General features: G+C 56.1%; 1 protein-coding gene across 4 annotated transcripts in view; it reads right to left on the bottom strand.

The window, feature by feature from the left end:
* Positions 1-10,438, bottom strand: part of PLXNA1 (plexin A1) — a 120,639-nt gene extending 110,201 nt beyond the window's left edge. For 2 of the 4 annotated variants that reach the window (XM_065845594.2, XM_065845597.2), the window contains exon 1: positions 10,282-10,438. The gene's annotated coding sequence lies outside the window, so the exon portion shown is untranslated. Of the gene's footprint in view, positions 1-3,779; positions 3,909-8,199; positions 8,866-10,281 lie in introns of those variants that run through there. The other 2 variants (XM_065845596.2, XM_071812928.1) reach the window with 2 other exon arrangements.
* Positions 10,439-20,876: the final 10,438 nt, after the last annotated feature.

Here is a 20,876-nt window from a genome sequence, read left to right as displayed (position 1 = left end):
ACTCGTCCAGGCAGCGAGTCCGGAGCACTGACAGATGCCGAGTCAGCACAGGCGGTGAGGATACAAAGCGGCAGCCCTTGCAGAAGCAGCTGAAGGTGGGATTTAAAACACGCTGATGAGCACAGAGGTGCACACCTGGCACCCACAGACCCAGCTGCTGTCCCCACTCCTGCATCACCAGGACCTCAGTGAGCTCACATTGCCCACAACACATCCCCACGGGGGTCCTAGGCGGGTCTGCACCCCTAGGGTTAGAGAAAGCATCGTTTTGTCTTGGAGAGAAGCTGCTCTCCAGCTGTGGGATGAGGTCTGCAAATTGTCCCAGGAGCTTTACAGTCTTGCACTTTGCAAGGGAGGCTGGAAGAGTGAAGAAATGGGATCGAAAACCCCCATATAACCAACCCCCAAAAGGGAAAATGGCATTTAGTGGGTTTTTACCTGCAATCTCTCCAAGTCACTCGCTGCTCTCAGCCCTAGGAGAAGGGACCGGCTCCATTTTCAAACGCACAAGCTGCTGAGCTGCCAGTAATTAGCAAAAGGGAGACAGGGGAGATTATCTGAGGGGGGAGAAAAGCCCATAGGCCACAGGAGAGTCAGCCTCACCATACAGCTGGTGTATTTTTAGGTTCATCTGCCTGGGAAAAGCCTTGCAACAATGAGGAAAGGCTGGTGGTGGTACCGAGTTAGAGCTGCGCTACATATGCAATCGCCTGCAACAAGGCTAAACTTTAACTCCTTCCTTCACTGCACACAGTCATTAAAAACTATCGAGCCGTTGTCTCTCCCTAGCAGGCGAGTTAAATCATTACAAATCTTATCCCTGGCTCGAACCACACCCTGATGAAATCAACGGTGAGCTCTGAAGCTGCCCAGCTCCAATCTCCATTACTACCCCCTGCAAGGGGAATATCTTCAGCGTCCTCCTGGGCAGGGGCTGAGGACCCTGTCCTGTCGCACATGTGGCGCAGCAGCTTCCACTCCTGCCCTGCAAGCATCTTCTGAGCAAGGAATTCCACCTCTTCTGCCCTGAGAAACATGGCGAGCAGAAGCAGCCACCTACTGCCCAAGGGCTTCAAGAAGAAACTTGACCCTCAGCAAAAAAGGGCATAGAAGAATAAGTAGCAAGGAAATTAAATAGCATTTCTCAAGAGTGCAATTCCCCTTGCCTGGTCCTCTGTGAGAAGTGACATCACGCCAAGGAGAACAGCTCTGGGGCCACCACGTGCTCTCGCCATCAAGAGGCTGCACGCTGCCCTGCCGAGAGCTGTTCCCAAACACGATCGCCAGCATTTCCGAGGGGGAAGCGCCGGCTTCCCCCAAATGACCATCCCAAGGCACAGAGGCACGCAAGGACAGTCCCAGCGGGTCCTGCCCAGGACGGTTTGTCCCTGCTGTGGAAACCAGGCATGGACTGGGACCTTAAACGTGTTCGCCACTCCACTCAGCTATGCCAGAAGTGCAAGGCTGTCCTCTGAACTCGATGATCTTAAGGGTCTCTTAAACCAGAATGATTCTATTCTATTCTTGCAACTCATCTGGGTATTGAAGTCCATGTAGGGACCACACAAGGATTGCCAAGAGGCTTTCTATATGAAACACATAAGCTGGATGTGTACTTCCCAGGAGGAGAGTGCACCCATCCTTCACTTGAGCTCCTACAGCAAAAGGAAAACATGAAGACCTGGATCCAAGCAATGCCTGGGATGGAAACCAAGGCACAGCCCATGGCTGAGCATCCACAGAGGACACAGCCCGCTGCCTCCCCATCCTGCCTCAGAACATTTGTCCATCAGCACATACGGAGCAAAACCCCGAACCCCTCTGCACCTCTCGTCACACCGCAGACCCTGACCCAAGGCGCCAGGACCACAACTACAGGACTGCAGCTCCCTGCTCTCGACACCCGGGCCAGCTCCAGGCTTCAAGCCCCAGACTGATGTGAATTTTGCCACCTCAACCGAGATCCATTAACATTTTCTCCCCAGATCCAGAGCAAAGAAGTCCAGACCAAGTCTCCTCAAGGCCACCTTCCACTTGGCTTTGCGTCAGACGCTCCAGACCCTGGTTCTCACATCCCATCTGTCCATTGCCCCATGTAAATGTCCCAAACACCAGCCCTGCTGGCAGAGGTCACCTGGGTACAGCTGGACCTGCAGAAACCCAGAAGGTCACATATGAGTCAGGTTTCCCAACAGCCAGAAAAGTCCAACAAAAGGTCATTTGGCCACCAGCATCTTTCCCTTGTCTGATCTCCCTCCCTGTGGCATAACACAACGCTCTTCGCTCCCAAACCCACGGCTCCACATCCTCCACCAGGCCAGTGCAGCCACGAACACAAGCCAATGACCTGACTCTCTCCAGATCAATGTCCCTCATCCAGCCCAGCTCTCCAGGCTGAGTTTTCCCCTTTCAAAACCACGCACACACCTCCTGATCACCCCCACAAGGCCAGTGGCGGAGCTGTGCTTCCCCAAAACCCCCAAGGGAACCCGGGGAGCTCCCCCTTTGCAAGGATGCACCCCCACAGGAGCACCCATGGCTGCTGGACTCTGGGGCTGGGGTTTACTCTGAAATTCCCAACCTCCAGCCCGGCCTCCACGCTGACAACAACGCTTGCACCGTCACGTAGCGAGCTGAACGCGACTGAGTTAGTTCCCATTAAAACAGACCACAAAACTTCTCCAGACGAGGTTTCCCCAGCTAAACACCAAGCTGTACCTGCCTTTGCTTCCCCCCAGCCTCCCGTCCTTCCCTTCCCGCCGTCCCAGTCGTGCTCCCCAAGCACCAGTAGCTGGAATTGGCTCAGATCCCAGCGCAGCATGGCCCCACATTTATTTGCTCAAGGTAGGGCAGCGAGACAACGGGAGAGCTTAGTGGAACCTCACTCAGCAGCGAGGGGAAGGGGAAGAGCCCCAAAGCTTCCTCGCAACAACCACCACGGGGAAACTGTGCCCCAAGAGACTGACAGGGGCTTCACCTGCAGCATGGCAGATAAAAAGTTCACATTGAACATTAGGAAAAGGTTCTTCACCCAGAGGGTGTTGGACACTGAACAGGTTCCCCAGGGAGGTGTCACAGCCCCAACCTGACAGTGTTCAAGAAGAGACTGGACAACACCCTCAGACACACGGTGTGAACTGTGGGGTGTCCTGTGCAGGGACAGGAGTTGGACTCCATGATCCTTGTGGGTCCCTCCCAACTCGGGACATTTTACGACTCTATAAGCGTGGGTGCAGCAAGGCTGCTTCTCCTCCCCGCAGGTCCTGGCTGCAGCCCCAACCTGAGCGCTGCCACCAGTGACGCTGCGCAGGAGGGGCAAGACCCCAACAGGCCCCGGTGTCACACACGAGGGGCAAGACCCCAACAGGCCCCGGTGTCACACACGAGGGGCCAGGACCCCAACAGGCCCCGGCGTCACACACGAGGGGCAAGACCCCAACAGGCCCCGGTGTCACACACGAGGGGCCAGGACCCCAACAGGCCCCGGTGTCACACACGAGGGGCAAGACCCCAACAGGCCCCGGTGTCACGGATCTGCCTGCTCACCGTGAAACCGAGGAGGCGGTTGCCCGTGTTGGGAGGGTTGTCCAAGCACCGCTGCCAAAAGTCCACTTTCTGCTAATGAAGGTGGCTGGAGGGCGGCTCCAGGAGTGCCGTCACCCCATGGAGAGCCAGGAGCAGAGCAAAGCACACTCGGCCAGCCAAAAGACGCCCTGGCACGGGCACATCCCTCCCTCCCGCCTCTCCCCCATGCCAGCACAAGGCTGTGGGAGCAGGACCTGTCCCAGGTTGCCTGTGAGCCCGTGGGCACCGCGGTGCCGATCACCAGGAACGGCAGCGGGTGTTGGTGGAAGCCGGGGCTGCGGGTGGCGTCACGGGCTCGGCAGCGGCTCTCCTTCGGAAGCGGCTCTGCCTTCCTGCCTTCCTCCTCCCCCATTTCTTCCCGATGACATCAGCCTGAAAAAAAAACAGGTTCTTGACTTTCAGAAGGGCTCGTCGGGTCGATTCTGGTCCCGCCGGAGAGGGGAGAGCCCCTGTGACTCCAGGAAGGACGGAGCCATCCAGGAGCCAGACCCTGAGATATGCAGCCTCAGGCAGGGATCCTGCCAGCACTTCTAGGAACAAAAAACACCGAGGAGGAGATGGGGGTGGAGGGAACACAACGCTGCGGTGCTGAGGAACGGATTTTAAGTGTTTTACGGTTACAGAGGCCTCAGCAGATATAAGCTTGAGCACACACCCTGGCTCTACCACCACTCAGGTACAAAGTAGTCTGACCCACCAAGCACAAAAACCAAAACCCAGGAGGGGCTCCTGGACCCCTCCAGCTCCCGAAGACGGACAGCAAGCCCGAAACAACAAGACAGGGCTTAACACCGCCCAGCAAACCCTTCCGAGGGCAGCAGGGCTGGACTGGGACCAGCAAGGAACACGATTCTGCGAAACATCCTGCCCACCGGCCACGCTCGAGGGTTATTTTTAAACTCCTAAAATATTTTTGGGTTTTCCTCTTCCCATGTTGAAATCAACAGTCTGCACAGGAAGAGCGAAACAGCCTCCCATCCACCGAGCACGGCCGCCCGCACAAAACCAAACAACTTATTGCCATTATAATTACCCACGATGTTATCGGCGGCTCCGACCGGGGTCGGCATTGGCGGGAGGAAACGTGTTTTTCACATCACATTCGCTGGAAAGGCGAGACCATCCTTCCTCCCACCCTGCTCGAGGGGTTGGACACCAGCAGCACCCCCTTGCACCCACGCAACGTTAATTGCGGGGGGGTGGAAAAGAGGGGCTGCATCACGCAGGAAATATCCCCCCCCCCGGCTCGAGCACCGGGAGGAATCTGCTGCTCTTCTCACCAGGGATTTACCTCTGGAAGAGCGTGGATATTTTGACACACAAGCAGTTGCTTAACTAAGAGCATAAAGCAAAGGGACTCACCGGGCTCTTACAATGATGCTGAGATTTACCTGGATGGGGGTAGCGCCGTGGCATCCGGGGCCCGATCCTCTGCGAAAGCAGAGGATCGGGCCCCGGATGCCACGGCGCTACCCCCGAGAGGTTTGGAGCATCCCAGTAATGATAGGAAACCAACCCCGCTCCTAACCCCTCATGCACCAGACCGCATCTCTACGCCACCAAACTCCCAAGAAAACACAAATCGCTCGACATTTATCAGTTCAAAACACCCGTGCAATTAGCGAGATTTTTTTTTCCCCTCTCCCTCCAGTATAATTATATACATTTTAATGCAATTACCACCCCTGTATTTTGTACATTAAACAGTAGGCAACCGAAGGAAGAGAGAGGGTTTATTTTTCTTGGCTTGCCTTCCTGAAAATAATAGTATGTTGCAAAACAGCCCCGGTTTATCTTCACCAGAGAAAGAGGGGGAGCAGATGGAAAAAGGGAAGGGGGAAGGAAGCATCTCCCGAAGGGAAAGCACAGATTGCAGTGTCCCTCCATTGCCCTCCATTGCATCGCCCTTGCCCTTCGGTCCTTACACGTACCTACACCTGGAAACCGACCCCGATAGCAGGGACAGGACTCGGAAACAGCCTCAGGCTCCGTCCTCCACCGACAGAAAGGAAAACTAAATCAAGCAAATGGTTCTTGGTTACTCAACCCCCGAAGCCGGGGTCATTAGCCGGATTAAAGCTGCCGAGCTCCGGCCAGCAGCACGGATAGCAAAGTGCAGCTAAACTGCCCAAATTGGATTATTACCGCCCCTGGGTCTCTGTGCCAAGTTGGCCAGCGGATTGTGGGATGCTCGAGATGGGGAGGTGGGCGCTGAGCCCTGGGGATGATCTGCTGGGGAGGTGAGGGGACATGGGGAGGAGATGGTCCCTGCATGGCAAGTCACCCAGAGCCCCCCAGCCTGTCCCACGTCCCTGCCAGGCCCTCACCCTGGGCACTTTCTCCAGCGAAAGCTCTCACAAGCTCAGCTCAAGGAGCAAAGAGGATCGTGCAGCTTTGCTTGCACCCAAATCGACCCCAGGGATAACAAATGTCTGCGGTTCAGGTGACAAACAGAGGCACCAGGACACTGCAGCCCATGGGGCCGGGGTGAACGCAGGTCCTGTCACGGCAAACCACCCTGCACCATAAGAACGCGGGGGTCACCCAAATTAGTCCATCTTGCACCACGTAAGGAGGCTTCAGAAGAAGAAAGGTGCAAAAGTGCTTGCGGAGTGCAAGCCTGACAGTCTGGATGTGGAGTATGCACACCAGCAACAAGGAGGAGGCTTGCCAAGCCTTGGCTACAGGGAAAATAAACTTCTAAATGTTTTGAATCCAGAGCTTTAAGTGGTGGCTTCCACCTGGAACAAGGGCTGGAGGCGGCCATGGGATGGCCAGGGAAGCAAGGCAAACAAGGACACTGCCCCATGCACGGCCGCGCTCAGACAAGCCAGTGGGAAACGTGTGTTTTGGATACACAACGTGGAAACCATCAGGATTTATCGGCTAGAGCTTTTCTCCTCCACGATACACAAGATGTTTGCTTGAACTTGGCTTCCAAGCGTAGCTGGAGGATCATGCTGGGGTATCTACGTGGCTTCCATGTTGCATCTTGGCCAGGAGAGTAAGAGGGGCATAGTTGAGGCTGCAGGTCAGAGATGCTGTCAGAACATGTGTGCTCACCACATACCATCGATTTGTAGTGGCACATTCCCCATAGTGCTGCCCAGAACACCCCATGGGCTACAGCCCATGAGCAAGCTGGTTGTCCCCACCAAACCAGCCACCGCAGAGCCGGACAGAAGCAAACACTCGTTCCCACCCAGCTCACATGGGACCGCAGCACCCAGCGCCTTACTGGGAAAAGGGACCCCAGCCCAAACCCAGGAGGGGTAAGGGACTGGGACCATGCTGAACCAAGCTCCCCATCCCTCATGATTCCCAGCCGTTGGGCATTTCTCCACACGTTCAGAACACCACCAGCCCAACACTGGCCAGGAGCCCTGTGCCCACTGGTGCCTTCCACGTAGCACCCAAGCATCTAAAGACACAATCTGGAGGAGGCATCGATGGATCACAGAGATTAGCAACCCGAAATCTCCAAGCATATATCCCACCAGCTCAGGTCAATGTGAAATCCAAGCTTACAGGCAGCAAGGACAATATGCGGGTATTTGTTCGGGGTGACCACGCAGAGAGACAGCAGCACCACCATAGCCCTGCCTCTTCCACACTCCACCTTCCCTGTGCTGTGCCAGGAGCACCAAAACACAGACTGACCCATCACTGCAGACACAAACGACCACAGCACTGAAACACCGAGGCGGCCGACAAAGCCCCGCGGGATGCAGCAGAAGCCTGATGCTGTGAGCAGGCTGCCCTCGGGTCGCAGGGCCAGCACCAGGTTCCTCTGCCCCAAAACTCCCGGCTCTCCCGGTGCTGGGTGCTCCAGCCGAGAGCACGGCAGGCAGCAGCAAAGGCCCTGACCCACACTCAGCCCAGAGAATAAACACATACAACTTTCCTCCATTAAGTCCGATCCCAGGGCTGGATCCTTCCCTTTGTTCAATGGATGTTGAACACAGCGAATCCACCAAAATAAATCGCCTGGCGTGACATTTCCACCCGTGGAGCGGGGCAGGGGCTGGCCCCGGCTGCTGTGGGATGGAGGAGGGGAGGCAGCCCTGCCAGCACGCAGCAGCGCCGCTTTTATTACCCTCTTCCATTTCGGAACAGCGCTCGCCCGGAGCCGCCGGCATGGCCCTCGGTCTCTGCCGGAGTTTGTTTATCTCTGGCAGGGCCCTGCGCCTCGCACGGGAAAAGGGCTTTGTGTGCCGGAGAGACACGAGGGCTCTTCTCCACGGCTCCGTGTGCAGCGCGGGTGTGCGGGAAGGCAGATGCCTGCGCTTCACTCTAAATCCGACACATCTACTAAAATATAATATAAGACACTAGAGAGGAAAACTCTTGCTGGTGCCGGTATTGCCACGCTAACAAAAACGACGCCACCAAAACTTTAATCTCCGGGGCACCAGCTGCAGAAAGCTCAGCCACCCAACGGTGCCGGAGCCAGCCAGCCCCCGGCGCTGCCGCCCCGCAGCCCCTGGGGAAGCGGCACATCCCGGCTCAAAGAGCGGCGGCACCGGCAGCCAAAGCCACAGGCGGATGGGAAGCGCCGGATCCCAGTCCCTCCTTCCCCGCACGATCGGGTATTTTGAATCCAAACTTCCTTACCAGCCTTCCTCACGGCCCCGTGCTGCCACGCCGCTGCCAGCGCCGGCATCCACGGGCACCGGCAGCCCGTGCCGCGGCGAGCGGCAAATACCTTCCCCCCTACGCAGCCGCTTAAGAATTTATCCGTGCATCCTCCCAGAGGCTTCTGCCCTGCTGCTCTTCCTTGGCTTCTCCACCTTTCCACCCGGCTCGGTCACCAGTGTCTTGAGAGAGAGACATCGAGTCACTCATTTTACCCACTGAGCATATACAAAAGACCCTGAGATTGTTCAGGAAGCAATTAGCCGCTGTTCAGAGGAAAATGGTGTTTTCAAATGGATAACCTTTGATGTAGTCAATAGCCTCAGCTCCTCTTTTTTTTTTTGTTCTTTCCTTGCAGCCACACACAAAAGAAATAGAAAAAAAAATAAAAGAAACGCAGCAAAAGGCTGGTAATTCTCCCCGACACAGCCCTCGCTCAGCAAAAAGGGATTTTCTCGCAAGCCGGAGGAAAAGCAGCTTCGGAAAGGCGGCTCATCTGCCCAACTTTTCTCCCTTCCGTGTCCCAGAGCATACGAGAAGGATCATGAATGTTCATCCCCCCCGTTAGCAGGTTCTGCTTTTGTTTTGTCCTCCCCAAAGGAGGAGGAAGGGGGGAGCTAACAAGTGAGGTTAATGCCTGTCTTTTCTCTCCCATCCATCTCCTCTTTAACCAGTGACCTTCATGTTAAGCCCTGTTTACACACCAGCCCCCTTCCCTGGCTCCCCCCACCCCGGCGCTCAGCCAGGGGCAGAAGGAAGAATTTCCCCGCAAGGAGGACAAGGGAGAAGAAGGGATTTCGGGATTTATTTCAGCATGCCACTGAGATTTTGCAAATCCCTCCCTGCCTGCACGCCGGAGCTGCCGTGTGTGTTTGCAGGGCAGAAATGGGAAAGGCAGAGGGGATAAGGGACACCAAACGTTCAGCCCAGCTTCATTTGCCACCTTCCACGTTAATATCAGAGACGGTGGGCGCACAGCGGGCACGCAGCCCCGCACACAGGTATCGCAGCCGCCCACGCCTCGCTCGGAGAGGTGCCCAGGCTCTGCGAAACTACAACGCGATCACAATAGTAACGACGGTACCGAGGGCGACGGCAGCCATCCCACCGAGCGCCCTGCAAACCCGAGCCGGCTGCTGGGGAAAGGGAACCGCGGGGAGAACGGCGGCTCTCCGGGTGTCGGGGCGAGCCCAGCCTGCACGCCGCGCACCGCGCCCCGGTGCGAGACGAAGAAGCGGGGATGGCAGCATAGATGTGGGGCAGGGAGGATGCGGGGATGTGAAGATGGGGGGACGCGAAGATACGGGGATGTGAAGAAGCAGGAATGGCAGCGCAGATGTGGGGCAGGGGAGATGCGGGGATGGCAGCGGGGATGCGAGCACAGATGTGGGGCAGCACGATGCGGGGCTGGCAGCACGGATGCAGGGCAGGGCGGATGCGGGGATCCAAAGCGGCGAGCCCCGGGAAAGGCTGCGCCCGGCTCATGATTCCAGCGGTACCGAACTCGGGTGGGCAACGGGGCGATGGGCTCGCCAGAGAAGCAAACCCCACTGAGAGCCGGGGCTGCAGGGAGGCGGCCAGGAGGCACCCCCGGCCCCGGCACCCCGCGGAACGGCCCGGCCCGAGGAGCTCGGAGCAGGGACGCGGCCCCCGCCCGGTCCAGCCCGCACCTGCCCGGTCCCCAGCACCCCGCTGCGAAAACAGCGCGGGGCGTGGGGTGGATAAAGAAAAAAGGTTCGGTCTCCGCTGGGTTTTTGTCCCCCCCGCGGGAGGCGGCTCCCGCGGCCGCGCTCCCGGAGCCGCGGGGCGCAATGCGGGGCTGGCCCGGGGCGGCAGCAGCGCGGCGCCGGCCCGGCCCAGCCCAGCCCAGCCCGGCCGCCCCCACCATGGGGCCGCCGCTGCCCTGCCCGGGCCAGCCCCCGTTTCTCCGCCACCGTGTGTCTTTTCTTTCTTTAGCGGGGGGGAGAACAACAAAGCCAAATCGGCGTTTTTGTAACAAATCAACCGATCGGGCGCATAAAGGCACGCGCCGCGGAGGAAAGTTGCAACCGGGTTACTCACGGCTCCGGTCCCCGCTCGCCTCCGCCGTGCCAGCCATAATTGCATTCCACACCGAGCCGCCCGCCGGGCCGTCGCCGCGTCCTCCTCTTCTTCCTCTTCTTCCTCCTCCTCCTCCTCCGCCGCCTCCTCCGCACCCGCCTCCCCCCCGCGCCGCCGCCGCCCGGGGCTCCGCGGCCGCCTCGCTCGCGCCGCCGCCGCTGCCCCGCATGAATGGGACGGCGGCGCGCGGGGCCCCGACGGAACGCCGCCCGCCGCGCGCGCCCCCGCCACCGCCGCGCGCACGCACGCGCGCGCCCGCCCGCCCGCAACCGGGAGGGGAAGCGGGAGCGGCCGAGCGCCGCCTGCAGGGGGCGCCCGAGGGACCGAGGGAGGGGAGAGGGGGGCGGAGCCGCCACGCCCACCGCCTGGTCTTAAAAGGGCGATGCCCCGCAAGCGGCGGAGGTTTAAAGCGGCCATGGTGCAGTGGGGACTGAGGACCCCACGAAACTCGAGTGCGGAGTCAATGAGGGAGCTGGGACCCACCTGAGGGCGAAGCAGCGCGGGTGGGGGTCCTCGCCGGCCTCTCCTCTGCAGCCCACGGCAGCGCTTCTTCACAGAATCCTAGAATGTCAGGAGTTGGAAGGGACCTGGAAAGCTCACCCAGTGCAATCCCCCCATGGAGCAGGAACACCCAGCTGAGGTTCCACAGGAAGGTGTCCAGGCGGGTTTGAATGTCTGCACAGAAGGAGACTCCACAACCTCCCTGGGCAGCCTGGGCCAGGCTCTGCCACCCTCACCAGGAAGAAGTTTCTTCTCAAATTTAAGCGGAACCTCCAGTGTTCCAGTTTGGACCCATTGCCCCTTGTCTTACCAGCGGGTCTTTCCACAAGAGTGTTCAGCATCTTTCCCCTGGCCCCCTATCCACTCTGCCTAAAAATAAAAGTATAAAGGGGAAAAAAATAATAAAAGCCATAAAAAAAAATAGCAGAACACCACACCCCTGTGTGTTTGTGTAGGCCCTACAGGAATGCTGCTTCATTTCTCAGTTGGGAAAGGACCACAGGGGCCACCTCTCCATGGGCAACCAATGCAAGGTGGGATGTTCACCCAGGTTTTCATCGGGGGAGGAATAAGGAAACATTTCACCCTTTAGAGAGGGATGTGCCAGTGGAGTCTGGGACTTGCCCTTCTCTGTGATGGAGGCTACAGGCTCACCCTGTGCAGGCACCTTCACATAGAGCTCCTCCACCGGTGTGATGGAATCATAGAGTCACAGAATCATTTTGGTTGGAAAAGACCCTCAAGATCTTCCGGTCCAACCATAACCCACCCCTGGCACTAATCCATCTCCCTGAGAACCTCATCTCCATCTGTTCAACCCCTCCAGTGATGGTGACTCCACCACTGCCCTGGGCAGCCTGTTCCAATGTCTGACAAACCTTTCCATTAATGAATTGTTCCCAATATCCAATCTAAACCTCCCATGGTGGAATTTGAGGCCATTTCCTCTTGTCTTACCATTTGTTACTTGGCAGAAGAGACCAACCCCCTCCATGCTCCAAGCTCCTTTCAGGCAGTTCAGAGATCAGAAGGTCTCCCCTCAGCTCCTGTTCTCCAGCCGAACCCCCCAGGTCCCTCAGCCGCTCCCATCACACTTGTGCTCCAGCCCCTCACCAGCTCCGTTCCCTTCTCTCAACTCCCTCCAGCACCTCAAGGGCTTTTCCGCCTTTACTTCCAGCCCTCAGCACCTTCAGGATCTCAACGCTCACACCTTGCACAAAGCCCACCTGAAAGCGAAGATCACATCCCTGCGGTGGGTACAACATGCATTTTCTAACACAAACAGGGTTTCTCCTCATTTATCCCCACCCTGCCCTCGTGCGCATCCATCTCCAGGCAGAGCTGGGACCAGGCACATTCCCCCAGGATGTGGCATCGGTGCTGCCATTCTCCCACCTCTCATTTGTGCACAGACACGCATGGGGCCCAGACTTAAAAGCTTTTGAGGTGGAGGAGAAGACAAGAAACTGGTGCGCCCTGCCAGCAGGGAAGCGGCTGGGGTTTGGCTCGCTTCCCCCGGATTGAAACACCTTTTTTTTTTTGCCTTCCTCCAAGAGACTAAATTTAGTGAATTCCTTTCACATTAAAAACTTGTCAGGTATTCACATCCAAAGAGGCTGCTGCTCAGGTCCCTCAAGAGAGTTGCCAAGACAGTGAAACCTCTTAAACATATAAAGAAGAAGGGAGAGATATTCAGGCAATCTCTCACCGCCGCTTTTGAATCCGCTCTCTCCCAGGAGCTGTGCATGGGCACCTTGGTCCCACAGCTGCCACCTCCTGCTGCAGCAGCAAGAGGAGAGGGATGAATCCGTCCTCTCCGGGGCAACACCGAGCGATGCAGCAACACTGACCCCAGGCCAGCTCTGCTCATCTGTGTTCCCCTGCTCAGCTCCAGTGGGAGGGAAACTGAGGCAATTTATTTTTGCTATAAGACCATACGATAGTTTGCGTCAAAGGGACCTTCCCAGCTCCCCTGGTGCCACCCCTGCCATGAGCAGGGACATCTTCACCAGCTCAGGTTGCTCAGAGCCCCGTCCAGCCTGGCCTGGGATGTCTCCAGGGATGGTTCATCCACCACCTCTCTGGACACTTTCACATCTCCCACCCGAGCTCCTGCACCAAATGGTCCCGCTCCAACTCAAAGCTGCTGATCCACAGCTAAAAACTCCCAAACTTTCATCTGTATAAACCTCCTTGCTAAGGATATTCTGCTTTTCTTTGTTAGCTGCTCTACTCTGAAAACAAGAAGAGGCGGTCACAGAAGAGGGGAGAAAGATCCCGGCTAATGAATTACCACTCATCAGAAAACCCTCTACTAAACGGAGGTGGATTGTCAACTTCTGCCCAGCAATGAGGGAAACCAAGGTGGTGGAGCCTGGTGGGTGTCCTGGGTGCATCTCCAGCCCCATCTCAGCTGGTGCGGAGGGTCCAGCCCCAAGGAACAGGATAAAAACAAAATAAGATTTAAAAAAAGAGCAAGAAAAGCCAAAGACCTCAGGATCTGCCATACCAGGAGCCCAGCACAGGGTCAGGGATGGACCCGGCAGGGGACCATCCTGGGTTTGCACTGGCTGGGGCACAGCCCCAGGCTCACAGTGACCCGATGGCTGGTCCAGCACGGTGCCCGGCGGGCACTGGGACACGCTTGTCACTCACACGTCTTCCCTGCACGTCTGGACACTTCACCCCTGCAGAGAGACCCTCGTTATCTCGGGAAGCTTGGCCTTTTATCCTGCCTCCCGAGGGGTTTTAATTGCTCTGTTCATTCCCCCAGCCTCCCTGTGCATCCTCACCAGACCCTGACAGCCTGGCCGTGCCCTGAGGACACACGGCTTGAGTGGCACCTCAAAGCCCCTCCAAAGCTCCTGGGAGGAAGGGCTGGAGGCAGACGATGGCTCCGGTGGCAGCTGGACCCAAGGCCCAGCGGCAAGGGGTTCACCTGGTTCCTTCTCTTTATGCTAAAAGCTGACTCAGCGCTTCTTACCCACAATTTTAACCAAAATTACATTGGGAGGCGAGCTGTTCTCCGTGTGCCTGGTGTGCATTTCCTATGTCACCGAAGAGACCAAGGGGGCATTTTGTTCTCCAAAAGCAGCCTGACAACTACTTAGTAAAAAAAATTTAAAGGAAAAAAATAATTTGGGAGAGGATTAAGTTACTGGGGAGAGTTGGAAGAGATGAGGAGGCTCTTCTGCTGAGCTCGCTGGGTTAACAGAGTCTGAGTGGTGAAGGGCTAAAAACAATCAGCTAAATTCATGATTTTTTCAACTGTTTGTAATTCTTGCCTGCTAAAATATTTCTGCTAACGGGCAGACTGCCACAAGCTGTGCCCAGGTCCTCAAGCACGCTCTACCTCCCTTGGTTATCCCCCATAGACCATCACAAAATGAACCACCCCAGACCCTGTGACCAGGGTTTAAACAGGGATGTGTAGGGATGAGAGAAATCCAGTGGCCTCAGCCCATGGGCCTTTTGGGCTGTGAAATCTTGTTGGCCCAGAAAACAGGACAAGTTTTGGCTTTGAGGACATTCACACCCCAAATCTGCAGCTCAGCTCTGCCCAGCTGGTCCCAGAACATCCTCCAAAAGGACATGGGCCCCGGGAGAGGATGGACACCCATTGCGATGGCTCGTTCTGCTCTTCTCAAAGCTGATCCCCAGCTCCCAGAAGACTCACCTGCCCCAATGACTGTGTATCTAGCAGATAATCCACACGTGCACCTCACTCCTTCCTGGTGGGCAGGGAGGTCCTGCAGCCATCCCACCCACACCAGCTGAGCTCCTTCCCAGCTCCTTCATCCCATGACGCACGATGGCGCTTAATTAGCAAGAAGCCTGATGCAGACACCTGTCAGCTCCTCCGAGACAACCAGCATTTCATGTTAGCTGCCCCGGGGCTATTCGGCAGGAACAGCTCGCTCTCCGTATTGATATTCCTTCATCTCAGCCTGTTTTCCAAGCCATCATCTCAACCCTCCCAGGGCCAGCAGCGCTGGGGAAAGTGGCCTCGTGTCAAAGAGCTCCCGGACTCTGATCCCACCTTTGCAGCCACTCAGGAGTGCTGGAAACACTTTGTGTTTCCCCCCCGGCAGCCCAAGGGCTCCCCAACAAGGAAATCAGGCAGCTCTGGGTGACCCAAAGCTCAGTGTCCCCACACAGCGTGGATCAAACGTGCAGGGTGGGCTGAGGCTCGCACCTGGCCTTGCTGAGACAAGAAAACACAGGACAGATTGACCTGATGGTCCCAGTCGAGGTAATAAAGAGATCCCCTGTTAATCGCAAAAGGTGTTAACTCTGAAACCTAATGGTTGGGGACTGAATAGCAACCTGAGGTGCGCGCTCACTGCCTTGGCTGGAACCAGGCAGTGTATCCTCCTGGGGAAATGTCACGTCCTTTGGAGTCCATCTCCATCCCACCTCCACCACAGCCCATCACACCACCACTTATTCCCACCTGCCCCATACCCTCCCTCACCAGGACCAGCTGAGGAGCCCTTTCCCTGAGCGGATTCACCTCCTGCCTCGCCATTAGGATGACATGTGTCACCAACCGCTTCCCAAAGGCTTTCTGGAGCATCCCCCCTCCATTTCATGCATGTGGAGAAGACAGAAGACAGCACAATTAAGACCCAACGATGCACCAGCCAGACTAAACCCCAGGCCGCTCTTCTCCCCACTGCCACTTGCCAGGAGGTGTTTTGCATTAGGAAAAGGCACCCGTCGGGTTACGGGGCAGCATGGTCACATCTGTGACATTTGTCCCTACTTTTGGGTGCCAGGCTGCATCATCGGGCTGGGTGTGTCCCCCGTGACCCCAGTAAAGTGGAAAGATCAACACCAAATCCCTTCAGCGCCTCAGAAATTCATCTCTGTCACATGGAACAAGGGGGCAGCCACGAGACGCCAAGGAGTCCCTTCGCTTTCTCCAGTGTCCATGTAAAATTAAAATGGACAAGGAAGAAGCCGCCGTAAATAATGCATCTGTGGTGCACTACACGGTTTCGGGAGCACATATGCATTGTCTAGTCTTATTTAAAGAAACCCAGCCCTGCCTGCATCATTAAAAATGCATCCTGGTTTCAGCTTCATCCCATATACGCTCACCACTGTGAAGCAGGTGGCTCAGGGGCTGTTTTCGTGCCTTTCCACTCTCAGCTGGTCCCGAGCAGCCCCACGCCGGTGCGAGCAAGGGCTCCGGGTCACATGAAAAATTCAGGCGCTTGGCATGAGGTGTTTTCCATCCCTCTGCTCCCTGCTCCTCCCTCGCACCTGAGCCCGAGGAGCCGCTCTCTGCCGCGGCCTCCCAGACCCAGCAGCATCTTCTGAGCTCATCAAGGATGAGAACTGCTCAGCCCAGCCACAGCATCATTCCCACCGCTTCCCCATCCTGCTGCTTCCTCCCTGCTCCCTCGGGCTGGTCTTAGAATCACAGAATTATTTTGGTTGGAAGAGACCCTCAAGAACATCAAGTCCAACCATTACCCCATCCCTGTCACTGCCCCATGTCCTAAGAGCCTCATGTCCTTCTGTCCAACCCTCCAGGGATGGTGACTCCAGCACTGCCCTGGGCAGCCTGGTCCAATGTCCCACAGCCCTTTGGGGAAGAAATTGTTCCCCAGATCCAACCTCAACCTCCCCTGGTGCAACTTGAGGCCGTTCCCTCTCGTCCTGTCACTTGTTCCTTGGGAAAAGAGACCAACACCCTCCATGCTACAACCTCCTTTCAGATCGTCCTCTTAATTCTCACCTGCACATCCGCCTTGCTCTGCACCCTGCATCACCCTGCTGGTAAATATCTCGGTGGGTTCCAGAGGATGGACCAGACTCCGTTCAGTGCCCAGCGACAAGATGAGGGCAATGGGCACAGACTGAAACACAGGAGGTTCCATGTAAACATGAGGAGAAACTTCTTTCCTTTGAGGTGCCAGAGCCTGGCCCAGGCTGTCCAGAGCAGGTGTGGAGTCTCCTTCTCTGAGACATTCAAACCCGCCTGGATGTGACCCTGTGCGATCTGCTCTGGTGACCCTGCGTGAGCAGTGGTTGGACTGGGTGATCTGCAGAGGTCTCTCCAACCCCAGCCATCCTGTGATTCTGTGATCTGCACCCATCCCTGCAAGCAGACGGGTGCCCCAGGGTGCTCCCACCCCAACCAAAGGCAGGGCCACCAAACCTCTCAGCCCATCTCTGTTGGAGGGAGCACGGGGCCAGCCATGAGCACACACAAGACTCCAGCAAAGCCTGGGTCAGCGGCATTATTCTCATCTTACAACACTGATCCCTGCTTGCTGCTCACTGCCTGCTCCTCCGGGATGCACTGGGCCACTGGCTGGGGGTGGGAGAAGCCATCAGCGTCACCCAGACACACGGACACCCAGACATCCATCCACAGCCCTGCACCCGCCTGCGTCCTCCCCACGGAGGAGCTCCTCCAGAGACACTGCAGGAGAACCTGGGAGATAACACATGCCTGCGACATTAGCAATTAAGGAACATTAATTATAATAATAATAATTATCACAAAATAGCATTTTTATGGCACAATATTATGCTGAAGGATTTATAACATACTGAATCATGAAGTTCGTAATTAAAGTTATTTTAGTTTCTAATTTCGCTTTAATTCTATTCCTATAAAAGATACGATAAATATACCTTAAAAGAACCCACAGAAACCATTACTTAAGACAATTTCCCTGCACAGGGATGTTATATTGCGGCACAGAGATCCCTCGAGGAGCATCACAAACCTTGGCGAGGACGAGCGTCCTGCCCTGTGAAATACCTGCGGTGCATCCACAACCTCTCAGCTTCAGCTTCGAGTGCTCCTGAGAAGTTCACCACCCTGGTAGGAAACAAAAACGAAATAAAGGACAGGGAAATTCTTTAGACATTGATCAAAGATCTATGTTTTGGAAGAGCTGTTACCATTGTAATGTTTCAGTTCTGTTTTGTGAATAAACTCCATAATATTAACAAAGCCCAGGTCAGAATACAGAGGTTAACACCACAGCCACCCACTCTGACCGCCCCGTATCTTGCTGCACAGGAATTTCGAGTAACAAGTCTATCACCCCACTGTGGAGCAAGATACATTTTGAAATCTCAGGTTCTGCCCCCAAATCAATGCGTCCAGCCCCCACTTTTCTGGACCTGCACCATAACCCAGCCTGCCCAGTGCTAGCCCAACCATCCTCACTAAGATGCTTTCAGCAGGACTGAGCCCCCCTCCTCTGGGGGCTGCCCCAACATCTGTGCCAAACCAAACAGCACAATAGGACGCAAGGGAAAAGGAGGAGCTGATGCGCTTGAGAAGCCATTTGCCTCCAACCCCCCCAACACCGTTCCCATGGCTCAGGCAGCCCTGGCTGTGTCCCAGCAAACAAAAAGCCACCATGGGGTGTAAGCAGCTGAAGGTCCATCGCATCCATCCCTCGAGAGGTGGCACAGCCCCAGCTGGCACGCGGCTGGCCTGCGGTGACAATAATGATCTGATTTGGAAGCCAGAGGACGTGTCGATCCCCAGTCCCGCAGCACGGTCCCCGCTTGCTGCCTTCAGCCCCCCATGGGCTGTGGGCTGACGCCGGAGCAACTCATCACACTGACGGAACAGCCCCAGAGCACGGCGGCAGATCTTCCACCCCCTTAGCTCCGCACCTGCCCCCGAGCTCAGCCTGCAGCCCCACTCCCCTGGGAACCCCCCCAGAACTTAACTTCATCATTAATTTAAGTGCCTCTGTGCATCATGTTGCCCACCTGGGCCCCCGAGCAGAGATTTTCCACCACAGGGAACGTGATGAACAGGGCTGGGAGACGATGGGTTTTGGCTTCCTGGCAGCCCATAACTGGTTTGGGGGTAGCGCCTGTTCCAAGAAAAGCAGCAGGCGATCCCAGCACCCACATTCCCAGACAGAGAGGGACCCAGCCTGGGCTGGGAGGGAGATGGAAACCCCCCAAAAGCAGAACAGGGTGGGTTTTAATGGAAGGCTGGGGGCTTTAACTAAGAGAGGCACCTATATTACTAGCAAGGCCTTTAATTGATTCTGGGAGAGTGATTTCTAAATTATATCCTGTTGTGTACACCGCAATCAATAAATGCATTAAAGCAGAAGGAGCCTGCAAGCCCCTCGGTTGTGCTGCTTCACAGCATCCCCGCAGCCTGTACCCCAATTCCTGTACCCCACTTTGTGCCCCACCGGAGCTGCAGAGGGAACCCCCGGGTGCTACAGGAGCTCAGGATGTGTTTCTATCATTCTATGAAATGCTGTTTTCATGGCTACTTCTTACAAACTTTGATCTGGAAAACCAAAAGTGAGGCAGAGTGGTCCTTTCCATAAGGACATGGTAGAAATCCTACAAAGCTCGTCTGCCCACCTGTTTTAAGGATCACAGATTTAGGAAGGGGTTTACCGTCCATAGAAGGGGGTTTAGTGATTTGAAGAAGCCGCCTGGAAGTTCCCGCTCCCCGCGTGTTCCCCTGGCACATCCTGCTGCCCGAAGGGAGAGCCGGGAGAACAAAAGCAACACAAACACTTCAGCCTATTCATAAAAAAAGTTTACAAAATGATGAGTGAAAGACAGCTAATGATGCATCATACAGTCAGTGCCAGGGAAAATGATCCAAATTAAAGTCCTCAAATATGAAAAGAATCAACGTTTAATAAGACAGTTAATGTATGTTATTTAAATGTCACTTCATTATTAAAAGTGTATATTTTTTGAGGTTTAATAACCATGTAATTGAGGCATCTTTTCTATAGTTAAACCTTGGCAAATATGTTTTTCGTAATTAGCTGGTATTTATTTAACATGCAATAACCATCCCATTAAATTTAATGACTTTCAATTAATAGGTACAGAGGGGCCTTTTTTAATGTCAATATGTATTCTTAAAGACGGGTTCCCAGCGCGGTGCCGCAGGGAAGCTCGGGGGTGACCGCAGAGGGCAGGAGCCCGAGCTGAGCCAGGGGCTCTGCTGTCACTCCACGGCAGGGACGGGGACCCCGGTGACCCCCATCCAGAGAATGGGGCTGCCTGTCCCAGCCCCGGCTCGGGGGCACGAGAGGGAGGATGCCAGCGGACACCCCATGGGGACTCCAGCCCATCCATGCCAGGCACATCCTCACCCCATCACGGATTAAAGGAGCCAGGCCGAAGGACAAACTTTGCTCCACGCAGCCGCGGTTGAGCTTTGTGGCTCAAATTAGCAAACAGCCCAGGGTAAATTAACTCCCATAACAAACCAGGCAGTGCAGAGTTATTAACCTGCTTGTAATAAAGCCCAGTACGATGCTGAGCGCGCTGCAATCCTGCTGGGCTCCGGGCTGTAAAATCCCGCACTGTTAGAGAGGAACCCTCCATCACGCAGGTATCCCCACCTCCATCACCCCGAGCAGGGGCTCTGCCAATGCCTCCCCAATCCCTGTACCCCAAGAATCAACCCCAGCCCTGGCAGGACCCCCAAAACACCCCTCCCTCCTCCTTGCAGCACAGCGGGGGCTGCAGGGCAGGGACTATCTCACCCCTCCACGCTCCTGGTGCCTCCTTCCCCAGCTAAAACCCTCCGAGACCATTTGCAGAGAACGGCCAAAACGCACCATGAATCAACCAGACTGGGGCAGCAGACAGATCCCTGCATTTCCCCAGCCTCCGACGGGCAAGACCCCGGCAGCACGCATTCACCTGCCCTGAGCGCAGCCACGTAGCAAGACTCAGCAATCAGTGAATGCCATTTAATTGTGGCATCAGTTATTAAGGGACCCCATCGGCTGCTTCAACAAGGCTGACAGGAGCGGGCTGCAGCCATCTGCTCCGCTTGCCCAGGGATACTGGTGCCCACAGAGGTGACAAGAGGGACACGGTGATTTCTGGTGCTGGGGTCAGAGCTCCCACGGTGCTGCCTGAGGCTTGGTGTGGGTAACGTGGCTGGGGTGGGGAGCAGAGCTGATGGGGTTATTTGGTCCCTCATCCCAGGTAGTTGGTGGCGAAGCTGCCGACAGCTGCCCATGCTGACACAGCCATAACGTACCCATGGAGTCCCCGAGGACCTGTGCCGAGGG

This window comes from Patagioenas fasciata, chromosome 10, assembly GCF_037038585.1.
Source record: "Patagioenas fasciata isolate bPatFas1 chromosome 10, bPatFas1.hap1, whole genome shotgun sequence".
NCBI classification, from domain to species: domain Eukaryota; kingdom Metazoa; phylum Chordata; class Aves; order Columbiformes; family Columbidae; genus Patagioenas; species Patagioenas fasciata.
The sequence above is the reverse complement of the archived record's forward strand: the minus strand, read 5'-3'. Positions and strand labels throughout refer to the sequence as shown.